Source organism: Athene noctua, chromosome Z (genome assembly GCF_965140245.1).
Source record: "Athene noctua chromosome Z, bAthNoc1.hap1.1, whole genome shotgun sequence".
Taxonomy (NCBI): domain Eukaryota; kingdom Metazoa; phylum Chordata; class Aves; order Strigiformes; family Strigidae; genus Athene; species Athene noctua.
In genome coordinates, this window is record NC_134077.1 from 1,098,165 (window position 1) to 1,124,831 (window position 26,667).

General features: G+C 50.0%; 1 long non-coding RNA gene across 1 annotated transcript in view; it reads left to right on the top strand.

The window, feature by feature from the left end:
* The window catches only part of LOC141973823 (uncharacterized), a 150,988-nt gene extending 125,810 nt beyond the window's left edge, over positions 1 to 25,178 (top strand). The window contains exon 8 of the long non-coding RNA XR_012635602.1: positions 22,338 to 25,178. This is a non-coding gene — a long non-coding RNA (uncharacterized LOC141973823). The remainder of the gene's footprint in view (positions 1 to 22,337) is intronic.
* The last annotated feature ends 1,489 nt before the right edge of the window (positions 25,179 to 26,667 follow it).

Below are 26,667 nucleotides of genomic sequence, written 5' to 3' on the forward strand. Positions count from 1 at the left end.
CCCGCCCCGCATGGCTGCACCGTGCGGCCGTGGGGACCTGCTGCTCTTTCAATCCATTCGCAACACTAACGAAACGATGGGTTTTGGGGTGGTTGGGTGGGGTGTTTTTTCGGATCCATTTGATGGTTTTGTTTGCCATTAAATCCTAACTTAATTTCAGATGTGCCTGTGGCAGACAATTTTAGTTAAACGCCGCCTTGACTGCCAGAATACTTCTACCGTACTTTGTTTTTTAATCCCACTAAACTGAGAACATCTTTCGCTTAGTTTGGAGAGACACAGCTGAAAAAAAAAAAAAAAAAAAAAAGAGCACAGAAGGCCCGTTTTTAAAAATGGATGTGTCTCTGCAGCAGGGACGGGGCTCTGCCTCTCGTGTTGGTGGTGCCCGACTGCTGCGAGCCCACAGCAGAGGACACAGAGGAGACTTTCATCCTAACACCCCCCTCCCCTGGGGTGCTTTAGGGACCTTCATCCTGCCCAGACGTTACCTCTGCAGAAATCCTCCTCATATTTGTGGTTCCCTGACCGCAGGGAGGCTCCTGGGGGCCTTCCCCTGGCTCAGTCGCGGCTCGTCACAACCCCCACGTGCTGGGTTTTACACCTGGCGAAGCTTGGGTGGAGGAAGAGTCAAGCCCTAAGCCTGTGCCTCAACCAGGGAGCTCGTCACCCTGAATTTCTGGCCAAGCCCAGCGTGTTTCTGCAGTGCTCTTCCCTGTCCCTGGCAGAGCCGCGTCCTCCAGTCGCCCAGGTGCTGCCTGGCCAGCTGCCGCTGCGGTGCCTTCCAGGTGTGGCCACCGTTTGGTTTTTTAAAGCAGTGTTCTTGATTAATTTTGTATTTTAATAAATATTCATGCTGCTATTATTACATAGTGATCTGCTGCATTAGGCTAATACTCGAAGTTCTTGGCAAAGAATCTTTTAAATCTTTTAAATCCCTCCCGGTCCCAAGCTCAGAGAAATGGAAGAAGACCTGGGCTCAGTGTCTCTCCTGAGGGTTTCCTGCACCGCAGTCCAGCCCCACTAACATCTTGTTTCTGCCTCAGTGAGAAGAGAAAAACCACCCCCAAGCAGCCCTTGGCCTGCGGCACGACCGGCCTTGCGGCTGTGGTGAGCACGAGCCTCCGGCACTCATGCGGCTTAAAGTTTATTTGTTGATCAGATGATTCATCTTCCTCGCTGGATCTTTGTTTTTAGATCCAATTTCCAGGGCATTTGAAAAACAAACCAGAATCAGTTTGGTTACCTAAGTTGATTACTGTGCTTGTTATTTAAAACAGAAAACTTCTATTAATACCCGACAGGACGAACGCCTCTATTCCTTCCAAGGGACGCAGCTGTGTCCTCGGGCTCACACCAAGCCCTCGCTCCCGCTCTGTTTTGTTACTTTTCTGCTGTGCACACATCAAGCCCTTCCTGCAGAGCGGCTCCCCCCAGCCCGCCACGTCACCCCCAGCGCCCCCTCTAACCCCACGGCTCCCTCCGACATCTGGCGAGGGCCGGCCGTCCCTCCCGGCTCCGCTCCTGGAGGTGAACCCGTCGCTGCTTAAACCAGCCCCTGCTCTTTGATTACCTGAGGCCCGATGCCGATCTTGCCACGGCCGCTACCTTCCCAGTCATCTCCTCATTCTCCTGACTCTCCGGGAAGATGCTGCTGCTGGATTTCGGGCCCGTTCTCCAGCGTGGGGCTTTGCACACAAGTGTCTTGCTGCACGTCTGGCTTTAGGCCCAGGGCTGGATTTAGTCATAGTGTTAATTTTAAATGCTTAAAGAAAACTGAGGGTGAAGTGGGGATGGTGGCTGGAGATTTCTGCTTTATTAGTGTCGGGGAGACAGATTCAGCTTCGTGGCACAGCAAAGAAAAACTCAAAGAACTGGTTTGGGTGGAATTTCCTCTTGTTCTCGATGGGAAACGGGTCAGGAGCCGAGTTCACCCCGTGCCCGCAGCGCGTCCCCGGGGCCACGCTCTGCCAGGCCTTCCTCAGCTGGGGCAGAAAGAGACTTTCTGGGGTCTTCTGTGGCAAAGCCTAGCTACAAAAATTTCTGCCACATCTGGGGTTTCCAGAGAGACGGGGAAGTGCTGAGAAAGGGAACTCTGTGCGGCGGGGGGCACTCGGGGCTGGGTCCGGCCATCCCCGCAGCGGGGCGGCTGCCCTCGGAAATCCTCGCTTCTAGACAATACTGGCAAGGTGAAACGCCCTCCATCTGCGGGGTTCTGCTGTTGGATTTGGGCAGAGCCCTCACAGGGCCAAGCGGGGGCTGTGAAGGGAAGGCCCCCGCCTCGCCAAGCCCCCCGCAGCCCGGCCCACAGGCAGGGCAGAGAGCAAGTGTGCGAAGCAAGGACGCGGCTCCAAACCCGCGCTGAGCCGGAGGATTACATAAAGCACCCCATCAGGAAATAGAAACGCCACCATATGACTCATGCAGCCAAGCATCTCGCTGGAACTGTGAATTTCTTCTTTTATGAAAGAGTTTCGCGAGTCTTCTGGAAATTCATCGTTTCGGGTTTGTGCTCGGGAACGGTGTGCGCAAATATTCCCGGACATTCTCCCGGGTGGCAGCTGAACGTTGCCAGGTTGTGTCGGTAGAGACCAGAGGACAGAACAGGAAAGCAGTGCTGTATTTAATCTGATTTTTTTTTTCCGTGGGAGACGGCTCAGGCTGCTTGCTCTGAGCTGCAGACCTGCCTCTGCCCCCCCGCGCAGAGGCAGAGCAGAGGGGCACTGCCCTGGGTTTTCCGCAGAAGCAGGGATTACGCTTTTGAAGGCGTTTTTTATTCTGATAGAGAACCTGGGATCAATCGCCCCTGCGGGGTGCCGGCGCCCGAAGCCACGGCTGCAGCTCCCGCCGGGTCGGCTCCAGCTCCTGTCCCTGGACCTGTGCGACCGGCCCCTGCCCTGCTGCTGGGCCCAGGCCAAGGGCCAACCTCTTCTTCTCCTGATCAGTAATTAGCTCTTTAACGCAGAAACTTCCTGCCGTGTGAGGAAACACTGCTTTGCACAGGCAGAGCCTTTTTTTTTTTTTAATCGGGAGATGACTGAAAGACAAATGATCAATAAGAGCAAGGACAGGCTCCCTGTGAACCTTGGAATGATTTGTAATAAACCTTGGCTCCCTGGAAATACAGATCATGTGTTCACTGGAGATAACGTATGATTAAGATTGGTACTTTTTTTATACCTCATTTTCAAAGCATCCATACCAGAGTGAGCAATCTTCAGGTCTTCATAAAACATGCTTCAGGAAAAAAATATCACGGGTCACGTGTCAGCTTTGGTAAATTGATAGAAATGATATGATAGGAACTCCTCCCTGAGAGGCTCCGAAGCGTTTTAATTTGCCTGTTTGTTTGTTTTTAACCCGTTGGTGCCTGTGGCAGGGCTGCGCGGGCAGGGGCAGCGCCGGCCTCTGCGCTGGGTCAGCGGTGGGACACGCCTGGCCACAGGTCTCGCTCGTTCTCCCTCTGCTAGTTTTCAAATACTCTACTTTTGCCTCCAAAATATTGCTGCTTCCAGCTCCTAGATTTCTCAGGAAGAGGGTGAATAAAGGTGATTTGTTAAAAAAGGGACTTAATATTCAACTTTCTGCACCATTCACCTATTTTTGATGGTTTATTATGATTGAAGGTGCAACTCCATTGAGAGCTCAGTGCCTGCTGAAATTTTAAAAAGAATGGGGAAAATTGTATACGGTTATAGAATTTTTGATATGCATGTTAGTTTTAATCTCAGCAACATTATCATAATTTAACAGAGGAGATGTGAAACATTCAGATACAATAGCTGATGTAATTAAATGTAGAAGGGAGTTGCAGGGAAATGACAGGTTTCCATTTTCAGTACAAACACTCTTCCAAAAATTACGGGTGCTCAGCAACAAATATGACACCTATCTAAATTCAGGAAGTACAAAATGTTCATATTCATATTAAAAGAGAATGTGGAATCAGAAATCAGACTGAACTGTGGAAAGGATGTGGTGGTGAAGACCGCGTCAGAAGGGAGGGAGGCACGGCTGACCTTGCCGCCTCCGAGCGGCACCTCCGAGCAATATTGGGAATTTTTGAGTATTAGTTTTGCTGTGGGAGGTTAAAAGCGGCGCAGTTCTGCCTTTGCATCCAATTCACACATTACAAGTCCTTTTTGTTTTCTGGAGCAGTGGTGACCCCGTGTTTTCCCCTGGGGCTCCAAGCTCTGAAGTCTTCCTCCTCCTCCTCCTCCTCCTCCCGCTGCTCCCTGCAGCCCTGCCGGGGGTCTGGCAGGTGGGGGCTGTGGCAGGGTGCTGGGCTTTCGGGAAGGTTGCAGGGCTGGAGGGTGTCAGGGCTGAGCCGACCCGCAGGGAGAGGAGAGGGCTGGGAGGGGCTGCGTGGGACACGGGGCGGAGGCAGATTAGTGGGTGCTCGCTGATTTTATTTGCTTTATGGAAACGCAACAATCGCCTCCATTCAGCAGATGAAGAAACGAGTCACAGAGAAGTTGACGGTTTGCACGTAGCTGTGGAGGACAACTGTGCCACGTCAGGCAGAAAAGGCCTCCCCGCTGGCCGGCCTCGACCCCAGCCTCCATCCTCCTCCTCCTCCTCCCCGGGGCCCTTCGCCAGCTCGGTTTCACCCCGATAAATTAAACCCAGCGCTGTGAGGGCGCGTGGGGCGAGGGGGCTCTGCAGAGGAGGGAGGCTCTGCAACAGCAGAAGGGACTTGCTTTAATGTCAACTATTCCAGTACTGAAAACTAGGGGGAAGAATTACACCGGGCTGGGAGCCGCCGATAAACAGGCAGCTGGCACGGGGAGGGAAATTTCTTTCTTCTACTACCTTGTGCTTCTGCAAGTCACAACTTTGTCAGTCGGTGCCTTTCGCCGTGTCCGTCTGCGCTGCCGCCAGCAGCGCAGCATCAGGGCAGATGCTCGGCGGGGAGGGACTGGGGGCCTGGCCAGGGACGCGGGGGGCTAGTAGCCTTGGCCCTGGCCGTGTGGCCCCGCAGACGGAGGGTGAAACCGCAACAGAGGGGTTCACCTTTCCCTGGTAATTCCGAGAGCAGGAGGGGAGCGGCACGGGGCACTGGAACGGCCCAAACTAAACCCAAAGTGAAAGAGCAGAAACTCCTCACTCCGGTGGAGGAGCTTGTAGAAATAAAGTCTACGAAGCTGGAGAACGGTCAGATCTGTGACTGGGGTGAATCAGCGCCACAGCCCCGGCATAAAACTCTGCTATAAAATGATGCTGATGTGAACCAACTCTCCCCCAGCTCCACAGCCAGGTATTGGCTCAGTTCAGGGAAGTTCAGCTCAAACCCAACTTCCACAACGAACCTGCCCAGGTCGAAATGGCCCAAACCCTATTTCTAAGCGCACAAAGCTATTACAGAGCACGCAAAAATAGTTCCATCCAGCTATACTGCAAAATTAGTCAAAATTGAAGAGTCTCACTTAATACTGGGATCAAATCTATGGACCCCTGAGCAAAATCAGGCGCACGCCGGGCAAGCACATGGAAGGTGGGGAAGAGCCGGCCCAGTGTGTCCGGGCGCAGGACGGGGACCAGCCCCGGAGGGGATGTTAATTAGGTTTGGTGTGTGATTAAAGCCAGGCAGGAGGCAGGGAAGGTGGGCTGCTGTGGGGGGAGGCAGCTCACAGTTTCCCAGCTCAGGTTTCCCCCCGCTGCAGAGACCGTGGCCCTTCCCAGCTCCCGTGGCCGCCCGCAGCAGCGCTTTTTGCTGCTGGAAAAAATCCACCGGCTGGGAACGGCTGCCAAAAGCGCGGGGCTGAACGTTACGCAGCCCTCACGTGCTAAACCTGGGAGCAGCGACGGGAATCCCTGAGCGGGGCCGCGGCGGGGCCGGCACCCGGGCACCGCGGGAGGGTCCCACGGGGAGGCGGCACGTGAAGGGCAGGTGCCCGCTGCCAGCCTGCACAAGCCCTATAGAAACCAGGCAAATTAAACTTCTTTGCATTGAACGGTATGCAAATCCAGGCTTCTCTGAATATCTTCACGCAGAGAGTTTGCCAGGAAAGTACACAGCTGCATGGTAGTGAAATCCTCTCCGATGACTGGTTAGAAAAACAGGAGATTTGGTGCTGCTTGTAAGACTTCCTCCTCCTCTGATGCAGAGCTCGTTTGCTTGGTAGACAGTTCTCATGATCGTTTCAAGCAGAAGGTAGCGATGGCGACTTGGCAAGACCCACACTGAAAATCCGTATTTGGATCATGAATCAGTCCCATAATTTCTGTGTAAAGGAACATTTCAGGAGGATTTATAGCATGGCATGCTAACATCGGATCTGCTTGTCACAGATCGTGTTAAAGGCTACAGATAAAAGGTTTGCAGTTTACAGCCCTGGAAAATTAGAATGAATTCCCTGCTGTGAGCACAGAGCAATGACTAGCAGAAATCTTCCCTCAGACACTAAGTTGGACCAAGAGCCGCAGCTGACTGATGGCAAAAACAACTCCCAGGAAATGATTATGTACCTGGCCACTGCAAGCCCAAGCCCCCGGGGGAGATGCAGCCCCGCATGGCACGGCCTCGCCGGTGGTTAACCCCGACACGAGTCAGGGACTACGACGAGATAGCTAAAAAATAAGTGAATATATTTGGAGAGGACAGGTTTTTCTGTATGCTCCTTTCTTGGCTGAAAAGACTTTCTGCATTTTAATTCAGGACCTCTGACCTGTAATGAAAATCTTTTCCTAGTTAGCTTTTTTTTTCCTTATTTAAAATTAAGATCTTATACCATAAACTTCTGTTGTTCCATGATGCTGATGTGAACCAACCCTCCCCCAGCTCCACAGCCAGGTATTGGCTCAGTTCAGGGAAGTTCAGCTCAAACCCAACTTCCACAACGAACCTGCCCAGGTCGAAATGGCCCAAACGCTATTTCTAAGCACACAAAGCTATTACAGAGCACACCAAAGTATTATAGTTCCATCCAGCTATACTGCAAAATTAGTCAAAATTAAAGAGTCTCACTTAATACTGGGATCAAATCTACGGACCCCTGAGCAAAATCAGGCACACGCCAGGCAAGCACATGGAAGACGGGAACTCTGCTTTCAACACACAGTCAGGAAAGCCTCGGTGGACTCATTCAGATTTCTTCTGTGAGATTTTAGAATGTTCAAGCTCAAAATGCAAAGTAAAATTTCTAAAACACTGAAACTAATACGTAGAAAAAAAAATTAAGAAGTTTGCCGAAAAAGCTTCTAAAATGAGAGCACAGAATTTTTCACATAGAAGAGATGTACAAAAGCTCTATGAACATGTTTTCTCTTTTCAAAAGCTGTTTTCTAAATGTCAGTTTTATCGCCTTTTTTTTAAACCATTTATGACCATATGTGTTTTTATGATATTCACAACATGCTTGTGCCACACAAGATGCAAATGTAATTTCCTGTTATAATGGCACAATATGCATAGCAACAAATGAGAAATGAGTGACACAAAATAATGAAAAGTGGCTCTGTGTGTGCGTGTGTGTGCGCCTGGAAGGGTGGTTTTGGTTTTTTTTTTTTTTCTCCCTAGAAGGGAATTACCCGGAGCATAGATGGGGGGTTCAGGCTCCTACTCCCGCACAGCCGGTGCCCACATGTGGGGTTTGACCCAAACTCATTCCAAGGTGTCTTTCAACTCTTCAATTAGCAATTAGAGAAACCTCTTCCTCACAGATGCCATCTCTTTGTAGGAGCAGGGGTTGGATTGTCCACTAATTGCCCTATTCCGGTCCGTTCACCGGGTGATGTCCAGAGGACAGAGTGAAGGACTCCTGTGCATGGAGGTGGAGGAGCTGGAGTCTCCCCAGGAGCAGCTGACCTTGGAGAAAGATTAATCACACCAGGTTTGTGCATCCCTGCGAGGCTGCCCGAGCTCTTGCAGCGTCTGCGGCACTGGGACGCGTGCTCGGAGGCGGCAAAGGGGAATGGAGTTAGCGAGGACGGCTGGAGGAAGAGCCAAAATAGCAAGATGACTTGGAATAATTAGTCAAACGCCTTCCGCTGTGTCTCGAGGGACAGCTGCTGCCAGCCCAGGGTCTCTGCTTCCTCTGCACAAATGCTGTGTAGCGAGAGGTGGTGCCACCCGTGACGGGACAGCGTAGGGACAGGAAGGGATGAGAAAAAAAGGAAGAAAAAGGAGACCAGGGGGAAGAGGGGAAGAGCGAGTCCCCTGCTGAGCCCCCCAGCCCGTGGCACCGCTCGCCTCTTGCACGGGGAGTCCTCTGGAGATGGGAGCTCCTCCACCTCTGCCACATCAAAATCCTCGTCTCCTCCAGGAATAAAACCAGTAATTTTTATTTCAAATTGACTGCTGCTTTCAGAGCAGTCATTAGTGGGGGCTTGGGCCAGGGCCACCGTCACCTCGGGGGGCATCCCCCCTCCTGGGCTTGCAACCTTTGGCACCACAGCGGGACCGGTAAGAGCGGCGTGTGTCATCGCATCTCGCCGCTGACCCCATCAGAAACGCAGCGTGACACGGGACATGCCCCGCTGCGGGGAAACGGGGCGCCAGCGCAGCAGCAGCGTGTCGAAATCCCAGCCTGCAGCCTGCCCGGGCTGTGGCTCTTTCTGTGGGAGGTGTCCGGGTCCTGCCACGGGCACCCCCATGGTGCTGCACCGGCAGCTTTCTTGCTACTTTTGAAAGAAAAATGAAAAATGTGGAAAAACGGGTCATTGGGAAACGCTTGGTTTAATACCTCTTGCGCACGGCATCCCAGTCGGCGAAATAAATACAATAAAGGAGCAAATAAGCAAAAAAAGGACAAGAATTGGGTGTTTTGGGGCCGCAGGAGCGGTTGCGGCGGGCACCCGGGAGCGAGGGGAGGGCTGGGGGCACCGGCAGCGCGCCCAGGGGGGCTCGACCCCCCCTGGCCCTTCATTACCCAATAACGGAACAAAAAGGGGCGTTCAGGCAGCGCAGCTGACAGCGACGGATCTTACCCCGCAAAAATGTATTTTTAAACCAGCTGCAAACTTCAAAAGCCTCAAGTGAAATATTTTATTTCCTATTTTAAGGAAGCTCGGAGTGCACAGCACGTCGTGACGGGGGCTGGTCGGGGACATGGTTACTGAAAGAGTTCCTCGCTGGAAAAAGCTGTCTGAAAAAAAACCCCAATTTTGTCAAGAGACCAGAACACGCTTGGCACAAAAGAAATCCCACGGAAAATATGTTTGGAAACAAAAAAGTTCATTCAAAGTTTTCATTAGCTATTTTAAGCAGTCTGATTTTTTGGAGCGTTTTCATTTTATGTTCCTATTGTCTTAACGGCGTGACGTGTTGCCACTTGTTATGTCAGAACAGGGTAAAGCATAACGCTGAAATATTTTTGTTTTTTTCATCCTGCTTATTAATAATTAAGGAAATTTGCAGTGAAGTATCAATTGAAACATTTTACCCACTCCAGAACAAAGTAATTTGCATTATTTTAAAATAATTTGAAAGTCTGCTTGATGACTTTAGCTGAGAGTCCACAATCGATTACGCCGTATTTCAGAGTCTTACTTGCTCTTCACAAAACACCAAACCCTCCCAAATACATGTGGTTGGGTTTGCAAATTCCTGGAGCGGAGAGGAGCCGTTCACACCGGCAGTGCTGACACACGCTCTGCTCCCGAGATCAATAATCTGGGGTAAACGGTACGTACATCAGCTCGGGGAACTTAAAACATCTGAGATGAAATTCGGAAAAACAGATCGGAGAGTCCAAAAATAGGAATAGGCTGGGAAATCCCATTTCCTGAGAAATTTTAAACACCTTCGTATACTTTTTTTCCAGCTGGGAGCAAGTGTCAAAGCGTTGCCCTTTCTCACAAAGTGTAAATGAAGGGTTTGGGCCAGTTCTGGCTGTGACCTTCGGTGACACATACAGTCTGTTAAAAACGGAAAAAAAAAAAAAAAGTTGTTGTACTTAAAATATTCATACCTCGGCTTGCAGACTGACATGTGTAGCAGTTCGGAGGAAAACATTCCTCAGGGCTTCAGCCGCCTGATTTTAGCTTTTGTAGGAATCACTCATTGAATAATAAATTTCTATGAATTATTTACGCATCTCTCATGTAGTACACTGGAAGACAATTCCCACCTTGACGTGCGTTTGGAAGGCCGCAGCTTTGCCACCGCTTCCGAAGGCGATCCGGCCCCTCGGCCCTCGCCGAAGGGCGCCGCCGCCTCCTCCCCCTCACACCTCGCCAAGGCCGCGGGTTGAAATCCCGGCGGAGAGCAGGTGGGGGCTTCCTCCGCCAGCTGGGAAGCCGGGATGAAATAATGCTGCCGTGCTGGCGGAACGCGGCGTGGGGATGCTGTGGGAGGCAGCGAGGTGACGGGGAGCAGGGGCAGCCCCGCCCTCACCCTTCCCCTGCTCCTGCTCGGACACGGGCCTGCACGTGGCACCTCTGCGCACCGGAGCACAGCGATAACGCTCAGGTATTTCCTGCGAGGGCTGAGAAAGCAGCTGATGGAATGAATCACGTATAAAGTTTGATTCGAATTGATCATCTTTACGCATTTTTAAGTGGTGTCTCCCAAGTTATCTGAGTGTGGTGCAGGTACCCGGCGGCTCACGTTGCCAGTTTGTGGTGCTCTGGTACCCGCGGTGCTTCCTTAATCACCGAGGGGCATTCGCCTGCCCCTGGTGAGGGCCGGGGCACCAGCTAAATCAGATTTGTTCAGTCTTGAGAAGAGAAGGCTGAGGGGAGGCCTTATCTCCATGTCCCAGTGTTTAAAGGGTGGCTACAAGAGAAGATGGAGACTCCCTTTTCGCAAGGAGTCATGTGGAAAAGACGAGGGGGAACGAGTACAAGTTACTCCTGGGGAGATTCCGATTGGACACAGGAGGGAAATTCTTCACAGTGAGAACAATCAGCCACTGGAAAAATGGTTGGGGAAGTGGTGGATTCCCCAACACTGGACACTTTTAAGTTTCAGCCATCTTGTCTAGACCGGGCTTTTGCCAAGAAAGGTTGAACCAGATGATCCTTGAGGTCCCTTCCCTGGGGTCCCTTCCACCTGGTATTCCATGACTCTATGATTCTGTGATTCTATGACTCTATGACTCTCTGGCTATGACTCGATGACCCAATGATTTGATGACACAATGACTCTATGACTCTGTGACTCTATGACGCAATGACTTGATGACTGACTCAATGACTCGATGACTCGATGACTCTATGACTTATGACTCAATGACTCAATGACTCGATGACTCTATGACTTATGACTCAATGACCCTACAGCAGCCTCCCGGCAGCCTGGGACAGCACTGGAGAGCAGCTGGCGCAGTAGGGACAGAAGGACACTTTGGTGGACACTGGGTCGTACCAGCGTTCACACACAGAGCAAAGTTCACGAAGCTTCATGTGAGCGTAGCACCCTCACATGAGGATGCCAACGGTGTACCCAGGCACCAGTATGGACCAGTGACCAGCGTGCCACTGGCATCTCAGGCTGCGGGTCCACAGGCACAGATCAGGGGTTGTCCTCATGGCCCGCTTCCACACACAGACCTTTCCTTCCCCTGCTCTCCCGGGCCAATCTGAGCCCTTTTCCCATGCCCTTAGGTTAGTTCAGGATGTGTCCCCCGCTACGTGACCCCAAAACCAGGTTTCTGCGAGCCGCAGCTCGGGCACGATGGGGGGTGCCCAGCGCAGGCCGGGCCCTGCCCTCAACAGGGCGGCCATGCTGGGAGCCAACGTGGCACCGGGCAAGGCCGTCCTGGGCTGCAAGCACTGAAGGAAGGAAATAAATTGAATTTTATTCCTTAACAAATACTCTGGAATTGCATCGGCGGGTGGAGTCATGGTTAATTACGAGTGGAGGAGCCGTTTTGGTGGGGTTGTGGGTGGATAAAACTCCCCTCACAAGGAGTCTGGGCTGTGCCCGCTCACCCCCAGGCTGGAGGTGGACTGGCATCTCCCTTACGTACTTATAATTAATACGCAGAGGGATTTTTTTTTTTTTTTTCCCAAATGTGTGCAATATCGTGTTGTCCTAATTTAGGAGCTTTTGTATCTCATCATAAAGAGCTCTAGAACAAGAGGATTAAGGGAAAACTCTTTGAAAATCAGAGCCCATGTTATTGCTTCTTGATGGACTAACAATTCAGATCTAATTGATCACGGCATTAATTATACATAATCTCTATGTACTCGGGTAGCCTTGTGGGATATTTCTAATCAAATTAAAACTAATTCAAAGCAATCTGACATTACAGAATGTTTTGTCTCTATTTTAGGACAGGGAGTCAGGGGATATGAAATGCATATTACATCTTGATCTGAGTGCATGCACTGTAAAAAGGCCTCTAATATAATCACTTCCACGCAGCGGTGATTATGAGTACGGTAGTCGTGTGGCTCACAGAAATGATTTAAAAATAAATAAATATTAAACTGGCACCACGAAAAAGCTGCTAAGTCGAAATGTCAGCGAGAGTAGGTGAGCTGATGCTTGAAGCGGGAGGTAGGGAGGGCAGCGGGCGGCACCCCTCTGCTTAGCAACACATCGAGGGGAAAAGGGGTTTGTGAGCAGGGGTGGACTGTTTAATCAAAGCCCTAATAATATATATACAGTCGCGGATTAGAGGGCTTTTCATCATTTTCAACTGAAAGCACGGGGAGATGTGTTTTGATTTCTTTTTATGAAAACACTCCGAGGAGTTGGGAGGATGTATTTAAGTTAAAAATAGTGGTTTTAATTGAAAGTAAAAAGGCAGCGTGCTTACCTCACAGCTTGAATGGAGCCCATCCAAAAACACCCAGCAAGAAAAAAGGAGCGGGGATGCGACGCTCATCTGGGGTAAATCAGAGCAGCTTTATGGGCTTCACCCCGCCGAGGGTCTGGCCCCACTTTCCGCCTTCCCCCACTCCCGGGGGGACCCCCTGGCAGGAGCAGGGCGCGGGGTGCCGGGGGGGTGCCGGGGGGCTGCCGGGGTGCCGGGGGCTCCTCGCCCAGGTGCTGCCGCTCGCCGCTCCCCTTTGACCCAAAACTGTTAAAAAACTTTGAAGGTTTCACATCAGCGGCTCTCTGTGTGTTTAGAATAACAGAACACGTTGGAAACTTCAATAAAAAGTGGTTTATTGATTCTAATTAAATCTTTTTTTTTTTTTTTAAAAGGTATAGCAGACACCGATCCTAGTTAAGTTTAATTTAGGACTGACATTTACACGCTGCCTAAGAAGTGGGAATTCAGAGTGGACAATTCATTTTAATTTTGGTGAAAAATATCATTTAAATGCCAGAAAACTGCATATTTAACATTTGCAGTAATTAAGTGACTTTAATTTAATAATAAATCTCTCTTGTCTCTATCTATTTACACTCCTTCCTCTGCCTTGGCCTTGCACATTCCGTAGTGATTGAACTACATCTAATTACTTCTTTTCAAGTGTAAGTATGTTTTAATACTTTTTTCTAGCCAGGCAGCACATTTACTATTTAGCCGATAATAACTTTTTTGTAATGAAATCCTTAATTTGGGGGCTTCTTTCGTACAAGTTTTTGCATCTATCCCGCAGCAGAAACAAGTCTAGACTAACCAGCCTGCATCTGGTCTGGGCGTAAATTCCTCTAAACCACCATCTGGAATGGTTTTCACATAAACACAAAGAAAATTCTACAATATACACACACACACCCCCCCTTAGACATCCTCGAACTGTTGTTAAAAAATTCACTTTTCCTATTTTCCTCCTTGGGAGCACTTTGTTTTATAGGGCGCAACATGCAAATACAGAGCTCCCATTTTAATCTTTCTGATCAAAGATGGGGAATCAAGTCTTTTCTCCGCATTCTGCACCAAGACCTGGTGGATAGTGCCACGTTTCCGCTCTGACCCTTTCCTGATTTCGCCTGTTTTCTACCCAAAGCGCAGAAGGAGACAAACGTGGTTTCCCTCAGCAATTTCTCCCTTGGTGCAAACACCCCTTAGGGGCTTATACTGCATGGGGAGCTAAACCTTTAAAATTTGATCCGGATTTTGTACTGAAATGTTAAAATAAAACCATCCTTTCCGTCTTCTGATGCAAACCAAGCTGACGTGTCCAAAATTTTAAACTATTTCTGAGCCACGGTGGCTGACGTGTCCACAATTTTAAACACATTTCTGAGCCATGGTGGGACTCCCGAGTACAAGTGAGCAACTCTGGGGAGAAACTGCAGGGGAAGGGGAAATTCAGCAAACAAAAAGCGTGGTGTTTGCTCTCCCTGGCAGCCCGCCCCCCCTCACTTCTGGTGCCCCTCGCTGCCCTGTGCCAAACCTGCCCAGGTTTCTGCGCGGTGCCGGCCCCCTTGCAGCTGGTGCTGGAGCCTGTGGCCCCCCCGGCCCGGGCGGTGTCCTGCCCCCAGCCCTTCCCTCGGCCTTCCAGCACACACGAGGGCTCAGCAAGACGCCCTTCACCCCGGGTCACTTTGCTCTCACCCATCCATCCATCTTAAAGCGCTTCGGCGTCCAGCGCGAAGCTGCCGCGGCGCCTCTTTGCTGACTGCTGAGGATTTTTGCTCCATATGTTACTGCTAGAAGTGTACACGTGTCAAAACCCTTTTTGAGCAGAGTTAGCTTAATGATACCTATTATTTAGGCACTGTAAATCAGTTTAATATTCTAATTAAGCCATTCAGTAGCTCCAGACACACGGTGTACCCGAGTCCTCGTGACCATATGGATATGCGGCGGGAATCGCGCGGCTCGGCACGCTGGGATTTTGCCATCTGACTCCCATTAATAAATAGGTTGGAAACGCACCCCTGCTCCCTGCTCTGACACCCTGCAGACCCAGCAGCACCGGGCAAAGAACGGAGGAGGGATCCAGGCACCTGTCATGGCTGAGTGCCAGAGGCAATGGGCACCCTAAAACGCTGTGGAAACCCTCCTGCGCCCCGTCCCCCCGGAGACAGGGAACAGGATTGGGGCTCTGACACCAGCCCCTTTGCTCCTTACAGCAACCTGCCTGGGGCGGGGGGTAAATCCTGCCAGGTCCCACTGGGTCCCAGCGCTGCAGCAGAGCCGAGTCCCAGCGGGGAAAGCGGGGACCCCCACCCCACCTCAGGCAGCCGCCGTGGAGCCCTCGCGCTATTCTCTGTCCTCCTTGGGTCAGCCAAACGTTATCTGGGGCAGCAGAAAGGCTGAACGTTGCGTCTGCCCCCCCTCAGCCCAAGAGATTCACCGCGGAGAAGCTGTTCTGTTAAATGGCTGCGATTATCTATAATAATTAGTCCTAATCAATATTTCAAATGAGGTCGGTCCCAGAATCCAGCAGGAAGGCTGCGATCGCTGGGTACTGCCCGGGCAGCTGAGTGTTGCCTTGCCAGGAGCAGAAACACCAACCACGTTTTGCTGCACCTGACCAAGAGATTTCAAAGCAAAGAATTTCAGTGATTTTTTTCCCTCTGTTTTTTTTTTGTTTTTTTTTTTTTTTTTTTAAGATGGGGAGCAGGAGTCGAGTCCCTTCTCCCACTACAGCATCCCCCAGCCAGGAGGGTCCCGCCTCGCCCTGCCGAGGTCCCTGGGCAAATCTTTTTAAAATATAAACCTGTATTAAGAGATGAGCGGGGAAGAGAGCAGCTGCCTCCTGTGCAGCACCGGAGAGAGCCCACAGCCAGCGCGAGGAGGAGTGGAGAAAACCTCTCAGATAGCTCCTCTATTACAGGCTGCAGCCCCTCGCCGATCGCTGGGGCTGAACTCCGTCAAAGAAACCTTGTGCTTCACAACAGATGTTTCTAAATGTTTGGATTTATTTTTTATGAAGGTTTTACAAGAATCAATTCCAGTTTATAAGCCTTTTTTTTTCTTTCTTTTTTTTCTTTTTTTTCCTGAGGACAGAAGAGGATTTGGAGAGTGCTTTCTTCTGTTCTGGTTGAAGTTTTACTTATTGCTTTTAAAACTCCACGATTTTATGTGAGCTGCAGCCTTTACAGACAGAGCCGCTCTCGCATTTTGCAAATCACGAAAACACGTGAAATAGTGGAGCTGCGAGGCTGATAGATTTACTGGGCACAAGATGCAGAAGGAGAAATTAGCTCTGTGCACGGCAGTAAACTTTTTTTTTAATTTATTTTGAGAGGAAAAGGGGCTGCTGGCGGGAAGGGAGCGACCTGGGGGGTTCCAGCCCTGCCACGCTACATCCCTGTGAGGGCACATGCACCCTCCTGTCCAAAATATCTTCTCAGAGAGGGAAAACTCTCAGAGAGAGACTTTGGGGATTTGGCCAGGTTTATCACTCAGTAACACAGCTGTTTGAAGCAGGATCTGGAAAAAACATCTATGGCTGAAGTAAACAGCAAGTAAATAGAGCGCACCCGCCGTCCGCGCAGCTGCCTGGCACTGCCAACCACAAAAATCCTGGTTTGGCTGCTTCTAGTTTGCCAGATTTCCTACTGTGTGACCTTCTCCTCCAGGTGACCTTTGGGTTTTGTTTGGTTTGTTTTTTCTTCCCCGCGAAAGTCAATTCAGCCATTTCTGAGAATGTGGCTCTGGAAAGATACATTCTTCCCATTTCAAAATATTATGTCAAACTTTTCTTTTAAATAACATCGTCTCACTCCTGCTGAACTATTGCCTGTCTATACGGAGAGAGAGGGAAAGTAAATATCATTTACAAGCAAAGGTCTCAGCTGAGATATTTGTTGAACAATCTTCCTAAGGTGACTAGAAATTGATTTTTCTAGTAATGTCAAAGTCTGTTGACAGAACAAGATAAAAGGACGAAATATTTATGACAAAAACATGCCCGAATTTAAGCCCTGCCTCCTGCTGCCAGGCAGCGGCCCGGCTCCCGTCGGAGTTTTTACCAGTAGAAACCAAGACCAGAAACCCCCGAAGCCCAGCAAAGCCTGGCCTGGGCTGCCCCCCTGCAGCCCTTGCCTGCACAAGATGGGATCTGCCCTATGCGTTTGCAACCCTTGATCAAATTTCCAGGCATTCTGTATTACACTTGATTTAGCTTTGCTAGACTAAGCACATTATTAATTGGTTCTCTTTTTATTTACAATACTATTGCTTGAAATATATACTACAGTCGGTAATTGAATTTTTGGAATACAGTAATTAAAAAAGTCAAAAGAGCAATAAACAGAAGCGTTAGTAAATAATTGCATCTGAGAATGAGCATAAATCATCCAGATTAAATGATTTTATATCATATTTGAACTCTTTAATTTTAATTTATGGTTTCCAGACAATTTACAGCCGCTGCTGACTTTGTTTTCCCCTGCCTGCCTCGTAGCCTTAGTGCTGATAAAAAGCTTTTTGAGAATTCTTAGTTTTTCTCTCACACCCTTTGCCCGGGCTCTTTTCTGGGCGCTCTGCAGGGCTGAGCCGTGTTCCACCACCCGGGTCAGCACGGGGGAAACAGTCGGGAGCAGACGGGGCAGAGCGGGGCTGGGCTGCGGTGAGGGGCACCCAGGGGGCTCATTTCCCGGCAGCCAGATACCGTCCGAGGCGGGAGCGGGGATTATTCCTGCCCGCCGGTGTGATTACTTCCCTGCCTGCCTGCGTGGGGCATTGACCGACTTTAAGATTTCTGGCTTAACTTTCAGAGCTGTCATGAGCCGGGTCCCAGATAATTCTCCGCGTCTGGATCCCCAAGGCCAAGGGGATGAAGCTGTCAGAGGCAGGAGCCGGCGGGGCAGGATTAATTCTGCTCTCCTGTACCTTGAGAGCTGCAGAAAATCCCCCCGTGCCTGGGTGCTGGGGGGCGCGTGGCGGGGCGGGGGGGAGCTTGGCTTTCCTTGGGCTGCAAAGTCAGGGATTCGGCGTGGGCATCCTCCCTCGTAGGGAGGGGAAGGAGCAGGTTTAGCCAGGGGGGTGGATTTAAAAATTGGGATTTCCAACCCGGCCACGGCAGAGGAAATTCTGGGGGTTGCAGAGAGAGGCAGGGCAGCAGGCGGGCAGCGGCCACCGTCTCCTGGGGCAGCTGCCGGAGCACAACGGGATGGAGTTTATCAAATATTTATCAAATATTGAACTTGGCAGTTTCTCTTGGAAATGCTATGTTATTCAGCTTTTACGGCCTTAATTTCATTTAAAATTCCTGCAAGTCAGACTAACAGAAAAGGACCGTTGCTTAGCACAGTATTAGGAGAAAATTCATGGGCTGCTAACGCTACTTCTGTTTGAAGTTTGTTTACTTTTTTCAGTGAGCTGAACTTTATTCATTGTCACTTTTGAAATGTGCCATCTTTCTGGATTACACTTGATAAGCACTTGCTGAGGATATAAGCTATCAGTTTTGGAGTTTTGATCTCCCAGAATTCAATTTTTTCTGGCTTAAGATCAAAAGATGACAAATATCTTGAAAGAAGACAGAAGCTTTATTGTTGCTATTTGAGGATATCAGCATGTCAAAAGTAGAGACGGGTTGTAAACTATCCTGTTATTTGGGACAAGTATTTCCAACCTACACATTAACTCGGGCTTGATAATTTTGCACATCTTTATTGGGAATAAAAGATGTTCTGTTGTAGTGCTGATGCCGTCCACTCGCCGAAATCTGACAGTCAGCGCGGTTACTCTTCCCGAGGCATTTGAAAATGTCACTGGGGAAGTGCTGCTGCCAGAGGCACATTTTAACTGGCACTGGGAGGAATCAACGTATCTCAAAGCATCTCTTGGAGGAAAAAAAAAAAAAGAAGAAATAAAAAACTTGTAATGCCGGCATCCACAAAAGCCATCTCCAGGCAGGGAAGGAAGCAGAACGGTTTGAAATGCCGGATGCGATGGGAGGGTAACGGTGCCCGTACACTCACTCCGTGCTTACGTGGGCAGCGAGTTTTCCCCAAGGGGGGAACCCCAGAGCATCTGCCCCCTCCGAGCAGCAGGACGGGCCCTTCCCGGCCCCCCACCGCGGCGGGTCTGGGGGGCACCAGGGACGGCGGGAGGGTGTGGGGTGCTGAGCGGGACGGGGCTCACCCAAGCAGTGGGACCACGGGGATCCCCCTCAGGTCCCTGTTTTAGATGGCCAGACCCTCATTTTTAGGTCACCAAGCTTCGTCTGTGCAGTCCAAAACTCTGAGTCTCGGGGTGAAAGCCTCCTTTTTATGCTCCTAAGCCTCATTTTTAGGGTACACTCATTTTTGTTATACAAACCCTCACTTTTAGGTTCCAAAGCTTCAGGTTTACAGTCCAAAACTTTGAGCCTAGGGTTGAAAGCCTCCTTTTTAGGCTTAAAACCCTCAGTTATAGGGTATAAACCTTCATTTTTGATGTATAAACCCTTTTTTTAGGTCCAAAAACTTCATATTTACAGTCCAAAGCTTTGATTCTAGGGTTGAAAGCCTCCTTTTTAGGCTCCAAACCCTCATTTTTAGGGTACAAACCTTCACTTTCTGCTCCTGATCTCGAATTCTAGGTTTGAAAGCCTCCTTTTAGGGTACAAACCCTAATTTTTTGGTCACAAAGCCCCATTTTTAGACTCAAAGCTTTGATTCTAGGGTCGAAAGCCTTTTTTTTTAAGGCTCCAAACCCTGTTCTATGCTCCAAACCCTAATTTTTACATTGCAAATGCTCATTTTTCTTATACAAACATTCATTTTTAGGTCTGAAACCCTCATTTTTAGACTCCAAAGCTTTGATTCTAGGGTCGAAAGCCTCCTTTTTATGCTGCAAACCCCCATTTTTAGGGTACAAACCTTCACTTTCTGCTCCCAATCTCTGATTCAAGGTTTGAAAGCCTCCTTTTAGGGTACAAACCCTCATTTTTAGACTCCAAAGCTTTGATTCGAGGGTCGAAAGCCTTTTTTTTTTTAAGCTCCAAACCCAGCCCTGCAAGGAAACAACAAGCCACAGACCCCCCAAATCATGGGGTCACAGCCAAACCCGGAACCTGCGTCCCCCCCCTCCCCGGATAGCCGCAGTGCCGCACGCAACAGAAGTGCTTTTAACCACCGCTGCATTAATTATTCTGCAGCATTAATTATTAATTTTCTACATAGCAACCCAGTGCCTGGGGAATCACCTGCTTTTCTGGCTACGGTACAGCGAGAAACAAACTTCCCTCTGCGCGCCTGTGGTCCCAACCCACCCCTCCTCACTCCTCTGCTGCAAACAACGCCAAAATAATATTCCCAAAGACAATTTGGAGTAAGGTAGGACCTATAGTTTATGCCCCCCAAAAAGCAGAGCAGGATAAGATGCTTTGTGTAAACAACTGATTTTCTCTAAGTGCCTCGATGCATTTCAGAGGCTCTGCCTGACACATCTCTGACTTCACAGAGCCTGGCCCCGGTCCCGTTGTGTTTGTATCTCTGGAGCAGCGCAGAAGAAGAGAGTAACTTGGTGTAGCAGCAGCATCACGTCAGGTGGGTCGGAGGAGGAGGCAGGAAGGATTTGTAACCTGCCTATCTTCGGCAGAGGTGCCGGAGCATCTCTCCAGCACAGCCCCTCCAGGCAGTGTCCTTATCTGTGGGCACCTGCTTTTTGCAAGATTGGGTCTTTAAGCCCTCGTCACTATTACTTGTGTTGGCTTTTTTATCTGTGGTCATCAGAAAGGTCTTTAGGACTTCTAAGCTTATGTCAAATTACTCTTTCATGACATATTCCGTGGTTTTCATAATATGCTTTAGCACCTGGTAGAGCAGTGGCTATTTGCAGTAGGCTCTGCCTGTTGAGGCAAGGTTTGAATCACACTTATGTATTTCTAAAGAAAAGAAATGGTGTGATTCATCAAGAAAAAAAAGAAAAAAGATAAAGATGTGGACGAAATACATCTTTAGATCTCTCCTCGCCAGAGAAGAGGCATTGTCATATTAGTGTGCTGTTGTATTAAACGGCGATGCTAATTAAAGATGCATCAAATTACTCAAAGGTAATTCGATTTTTTTAGCCCACAAGACAGTGGCAAAATACCTGCTGAAGTACCACATCAGTTGGCACACGTTAGAAATGCCCTGGTGATGGAATCTGAATGGAAGATGGCAACGCTCACCCAGTCCTTCCAACATTTCTCTCCCTATAAAAAGAAATCCCAAGCCGCAGGAGTCATTTTGACTGATGAAAAAAAGAGGTAGGTGCTATTCCAGGGCAGAAACATTTGGGGTTTTTTGGTTGGATGTCCTTCATAGCAACTGAAGGCCTTTGGGCTGGTTTTGCCAGGAGCAGGGCCCGCGGCGGGTGCTGCCGGGGTCGGGGCTGCAGGCTGACGTGTGTCCTGCATCCAGGCTCCTTCCCCCGAGCTCACAACAGCCTGGGCTGCGTCGTGCCAGACAGAGATCCGCAAAGCTCTTCCCCCAAAAACTGCCTTTAAGGAACACCTCGCTCATTCAGAGAAATCAGGCGCATTTCAAAACAGCTCTGAAGAAAAAAAAAAAAAAATTTGGCTGGGAAATTCTGGTGGGGAAATAGTTGTTGACTTGTGAAAGGCTGGAGGATACCGGATCAACCATGAGGATAAACCAACGAAAAATCAACTTTTTCAACGTCCAGCTCCTGGCTGCAGGCAGGGATCCTGCCAGAGCTTACACAAAGGGGGTTTTTGTGCCGGGCGTCCGCGACACAGGGCGCTATTAAAAGCAAAAAAAAAGAGAAAATTGAGCCTATTGTTTGGAGCATGATTACAATGTCATTGTTCGGGGGATTTGTTGGAGAAGGATGACAGGGGGCTTCTGCAAAAGCTGGCAAGGGGCGAGAGATGGGTCTGCAAGCAGGCACGGCTAACTGAGGAGGAGCAATGTTCTGATGGCACCGTAACGCCGGGACTGGAAACCTGCCCTGAGCCAACCCGCACCAAAATCCCCCGGGGCTGGTGCCGCAAGGACCACACTCACAGGGAGAGGCAGCTGCGGGCAGCGTGACGGTGCTTAGGTGATGGTGCTTCGGGGACCGTGTGCGGCTTCTCCACGGAGGAGCCACACAATGGAGGGTGGTGAAGCACTAGTCCAGAAATAGACTCTAAAGTCCATATTAAGACTTTCAAAAAAACATATGGAGGAAAGGAAGGCTGGCAACTGCGTATTTTCCCCAGAAAAGCGAGGAACCATTTCCCAGCACCCGCGTTTGGTGACGCTGCTCAACAAAAATGGAAATTATCGGGGCACAGAGACACGGGTCGGAGAAGCGGCCGAGGGCCAGTCAGTGGGGCCACTTTGCGGGGCTGGAGGATGCCGTGCATCGCCCGGGCACGGGCCTGGCTCGTTTGCTGCCCTCAGCAGCGTGAGCCACACACGGGAGCTCAACGGCAGGGAGGGCGTGAAGCAACTAAATATTTGCAGCCTGGGATGGGTGTGACAAAACCAGTGATTAAGATTTCGAGCTGCACGCACGGAGCCATCCCCCTTTATAAAGGCACGTCGAGCTTCCCCTAAATAAATAAAGTTTTGCCTGATTTTTTTCCTCTGTTTTTGTCTTCCTGCTGTCTGACAGGTGCCGTTCTCATTTCACAACTATCGTTTTGGGAAGGCGGAGCGGTCATTGATTTTGAAAGGAACCAAAGCACAGGTCAGAAGAAAACCAGAGAGGGAATGGAGGCCAATTAAAATCCCCCAGGGCTGTGTGCTGCAGGGAGAGGAGCTTCAAAAATGCAGCAGCGTCTCGGCTGTCCTAAAGGTGGAGGCAGGGATGGATTGAAGCCCTTCCAGTCTCCTCATTTTTCCTCTTCCTAGAGCAAATACGTGTGACAGCTCTGTGCACCCAGAGCAGGAACCGCTCCCTCCGGCTCACGGTGGCGTAGACTTTTCCCATTTTCCGAAGTCTCAGAGCTGTTGGAACCGGCTGAGCCGCGAGCCTGCCAGCTCCGGGTACAGCCTGCGATCCTTCTGCGTGAGACCCATTGGGTTTAATGGCTCAGATGCAAGAACAAGCTGATGCACTCTGCTTTTGAGCTTGGCATTGTGATATGCTTGACAGTTACATATGAATATTAGCCATCTGCAGGATATGAAGATATAGCTATGATTTCTCTCTTTCTCTATCTCCTTTTTTTTTTCTTTTTTTAATTTTTGTTGGAGCAAATTATCGCAGAACCGTGTTTACCAGTGAGGCTCTTTGGTCCGGGATTGAAACGAGCACTTCCGAGTGCTATTTGGCAAATTCTACTGAGAGTAAGATAATAACTGAAAAAAAAACCCCACCAAAAAAAAAAAAGAAAACTATTTAAAAACTATGTTGACAGAACTGGGCTGTGGGTAACTGCAGTTCTGATATGGAGAGTTTATCAGAACTTTGGATTATCCAGCACTTGAGTGGGAGTTTGGCACTTGTGTTAAACCAAAGGTCATTTATCTGGATAGTTGGGATGACTAAATCTATTTGCGGAATAAGCCTAACTTGCAGGGTATTAGTCATGTTGGTTTAGGTTACTAAAATTAATTATTTTTGCACAGATAGAACTCACCGTACCTTCTACTGCTCTGCAGCCCTCCCCTGTGCACAGTTGACAGCCTGCATGAAGAGGCTGGAGCTAAAGGTCTCTTGTGGTGCTGTCGCCTACAGGGAGTTCCCCCAGCCCACCCCAGTGCTGGGAACTGTCTCCCACAATATCCAGATAAAACCAGTATTTTAAAATAGCCCTTCACCCAACGCTTGGCTTCCCCAGGCACTCGCTCTGCCCAGGGCCCACGGTCACGGAGGAGCATCACCTCGTTGAAAGCTGCCTCCACAACCCGTAAATGACCAACGGCGCCGTACCAGCCCCTCGAAACAATAACCAGCGGTTGAAAAGGTCCTACAAAGAGGGCAAATCCTTTTTACTTTGACCCCAGCGAAGCAGAGGGCGTCCCCAGCCTGGAGGCAGGGGTGTCCCCGGCAGGTTTGTCAGTGATAGAAGAGAAGGAGTGTAATTGCTTTCAAGAGCACAATTAAAAAATCACTTACTTGGGCTCTGTGTGATTTTGCCACAAATCATTTTAGCATGATGGGATGTGTATTCTGTGCCTTGAAAACATATGCTGGGGCATACTGGCATGTGGAGAAATTTAATCCAGTGCATTGATGTGCATCTAAATATGGGAATAGAAAACATCTTGATTGCCCATGGAAGGAACAACCTTTTCTGGGCAAAAACCATGCTCAAAGGGAACACTTCTCCCTGTAACTCTGTTGTGTTCACGGGGATATAGAGGGAGAGGAGGAGAACTGGTCACTGGGTGATGCCTCTGCTGGTTATAGGATTGCAAACCTCATCACAAAGAATTTGGGAGAATTCCTGAGAAAGTTGGCACTGGTGAACCGGTGACATGGAGGGGAAACGATGGCTCGTCCCGGGGGCACGAGACAGCACCGGGAGTTCTTGAGCAGGGTGAAATACAGAGAAAACCACCACAACAATAATAACAAAAGCCTCATGATCCAACCAGTATAAGCCCTCCCGAGGCTTTCGGCCTCCTCGGGCGATGGCTTTGAGGGACCTGGACAGAAGGGTGGGCAGATTAAAAACACCAGCGGCTCATCACCAGCAGCCGACTTGTGAGGCCCATGCTGAACTCACCTCACCTAAACACCCAGGGCAGCTCCTCTGGGAAGTGAAATGCTTTGCATAAAGGAAACAGAAAAAAAAGCCCCAAACCAACCCCAAAAACCCAGCGACAGCCAAGCACAGCCCTGATCAACCAGGCCCGTGGGGAGCGCAGGGTGACGCCTCGGTCGGGTGCGTCACTCCCACCCTGGAAAGCAGCCGTAAAACCGGGTGGAATTAGGGGCAAGAAGCATCACTGCTGGCCACCCCGGGTCCTGCTCTGGCCACTGGGGCTTCCCTCGGCCGTTCCAGCCGGGCCTCAGCCCTTCCAGCCAGGAGGAACGACCTTCCCAGCCCGGCTCTTCGTGCCCTTCAGTCGCTTCCCGCCGTGGGAACGGGCTCCCCGGTAACTTTGCAACTTCATCATTAACAAAGGTTGTATTTAAGATTCCTGTGTCTACCACTTAATAACACCCAAATTAGTCTCGATGGAATTAGCTGTAATTAAGGACATTGTGAAATATGGTGGGGGCAAACAGAATTACACTGTATTACTTTATTAATAATATTCTTTAACTACACTGTAAATTGCTATTAGGCCTGCATATTACTGCCTGGATATGGAAATAGTCTTTTGCTATGCTAATCTAACACAATTTTCTTTTAAATGTAAACAAATTATACTCTATTAATATGCTGTTCTACTTGCATAGTTAATTATTGTAACAGTAAGGAATAAAATTGTTCTGCTTTCTCTGTTTCTGATGGAAAAAGGGCTACATAAATAGTTTAATAGGGAACTAATTATGCAAAAAATTTAGATGCCTAAAATGTGTTTGTAATTGCATTAAAATGGTCTTCTGTTCAAATATTGGAAAGCCTGCTAATTGGAGGCTAGCTGGAAATTTAAATATTGTGAATCAATGATTTTAATACAGTACATGTTTGGTTGTGTTTCTGTTCATATTTGTCTTTGGAAATGAAGAGAATATTTAACGGTGTTTAATAAGAGGAGTTCTGGGTTTCATACCAATGAGGTTAAGTAAGTGGAAGAGGAGAATGTGAAATGCGTGCACCACGGGGCTAATCTGAACTCGGGCAGGGGCCAGGCGGTGGGCAAACACCAGCCCCAGGGCCAGAGGCTGACGCCGTGTGGCCGCCTAACGAGCGAGCTCCTTAATTAACCTTGGGCCATCCCGCGGGGGTGCCAGGGGACCCGCGTGGAGACGCCCCACGGGCACCAGGCAAACGCCGCGGCGCGGGGAGAGGCTGGAGGTGACCCGGCGGGCAGGAGGACGGGCAGCAGCTTTGCCCACCCGCCTGCCTGCAACGGGAACGCGGGCACCGAGGGGGCTCTGTCCCCGCCGGGCACCGGAGCGAAGGCTGGGGCTCGGCGCGAGGCGTCTGCACCGGCGCGCTAGCACCCAAGTATAGCAATTTGGAGTGGAAACACGCAAACAGCTTGTGGTACAAAGAAAAGGATAGATTTCCAAATGGCTAATCTCCAGCCACCCACACAAGTTTTGTCTCTCTTTAGCACCTTTCTCTGTTGCTAAGTCTCGCATCCAAAAAATGAAGAGGAGACACTCCAAATTATGCAGCAATATTGTGTCGAGCAGCTGAAAACAGGCTCGGAGAAGATCTCAGGGAACGCAGCGAAATCATTATTATTATTATCTTCAGCAAAATGACACGGGGCAGCGCAGGACCGGCGGCGTGATGGACTCAAGGGGCCGGGGCGAGCGGGCGAGGGCCGTGGGCTGGCACGGAGAGGGCTGAGCACCACGCCGGCCCCTCTGCCGGCCCTTGTTGCCATCCCCGATGCCGGGGAGGACGGGCAGCAGACGCTGTGTCATGGGGAAAGGGCGACCACCCTGCCCCATGGCCCCGCCTGGACGGAGCTCGCCGCAGTGGGGAGGACCCTGGGAGCAGGCAAGGCTGGGCCCCACATGCTGCTCCCCGTGTCCCCCCGCTGATACGGAGCACGATCTGCTCCGTGGCCATCAGACTGGCCCAAGCAGGGAGCTCGTACACAGCGCCGGTGGCAAAAGAAGAGTTATTTACTCAGGCTGTCTTAGCGAAAAGAAACACAGCAGGCAAAAAAAAAAAAAAGTGATGCGATCCAACCCGGGGGCTCGCTGTCCTCCCAGGAGATGCTTTTGTGTGCCAGGCGGAAGGGAAATGCAGCGGGAACAAAAGTCCCCCAGTGATGGCTGAGCCTGGTTAGGTCTCGACCGGGGGCCCTGCAAGGCGGGGAGCCGCGTCCCTGCCCATCTGCTCCGCACAGCACCCAGCACCCAC